The 1,113-nt window shown below is 52.8% G+C and overlaps 1 pseudogene; it reads left to right on the top strand.

Annotated features, from left to right (window-relative positions):
* Window positions 1-722: 722 nt before the first annotated feature.
* LOC110293423 overlaps window positions 723-1,113 on the top strand; it is a 4,265-nt pseudogene continuing 3,874 nt past the window's right edge.

The raw sequence follows: 1,113 nt of genomic DNA, 5'->3' as shown, positions 1-1,113 counted from the left end.
CAATTACGGTGGCATGTATGTAGGCTGTGGGAAAAGAAGGCGCTAGTCCTGTGGTGGCCTGTGGAAATCAGAGGACAACTCCGTAGAGTTGATTCTTGCCTTCTACCGGGATCAAACTCAGGCTGACAGGCTTGCTGGACAAGCGCGCTACCCACTGAACCATCTCTTCAGCCACTAGAAGTTTACATACATAATGTAATATATGTAATACACACACACACACACACACACACACACACACACACACACACACACACATATGTTAAGGGAACAGGAATCACAGCTGCCTCCCTGAATCTCAGAAATGACAGAAACATCTGTGGTGGCAGTGAAAATGAAGTTCCCGGAATGAGGCCCACTGTTTGGTACTAGCAGCCTAAGGGCTGCGGCCCCTTCCTGAGAGACACATCTGGCATCGTGAGCAAGGGCTGTGGCTTCTTCCTGTTCCAGTTCGGGAGTGACAGATGCAAGGCCGCCTCTGAACGGGGTGAGGGTGCAGCGCCCTGGATTTGATCTGGGAATCACCAAAAGAGGGAAGGAAAAAAAGAATTAAAAATCCTCTGCATTCTAACCCACTTCCCCAGACCCAGAACCAGTTTCACTTTGGGTTCCGGCTCTGGTCTGAACGCTTCCCCAAGGCCGCTGGCTGCGGGGCTTCCCAAGAGATACCTGCCTGGGCCTCTCAATTTAAATACCCAACTCGTGGAGCAGCGCCAAAGACAATGGCTGGCTGGGCGTTGGTGGTTCGGGCTCGGCTCGGTGTGGGGGGTATGAGGGTCCTGCGAACCCGAGGTTTCATCTCTGACTCGTTGGACTCTCCGTCGGATAGCATGGATACGGGCGCTGGCTCCATCCGAGAAGCTGGTGGAGCCTTCGGGAAAACGAAAAAAGGCTGAAGAGGATCGGTACTTCCGAGAGAAGACTAGAGAACAGCTTGCTGCCCTGAAAAAACACCATGAAGATGAGATTGACCACCATTCGAAGGAGATAGAGCGTCTGCAGAAGCCGATTGATTGAACGCCTTAAGAAGATTCAAAACCGCCGGACGTGGTGGCGCACGCCTTTAATCCCAGCACTCGGGAGGCAGAGGCAGGCGGATTTCTGAGTTCGAGG

Source organism: Mus caroli, chromosome 4 (genome assembly GCF_900094665.2).
Source record: "Mus caroli chromosome 4, CAROLI_EIJ_v1.1, whole genome shotgun sequence".
In the NCBI taxonomy this organism is placed as follows: domain Eukaryota; kingdom Metazoa; phylum Chordata; class Mammalia; order Rodentia; family Muridae; genus Mus; species Mus caroli.
Note: the sequence above shows the minus strand (reverse complement) of the source record. Positions and strands in the feature narration are given on the sequence as shown.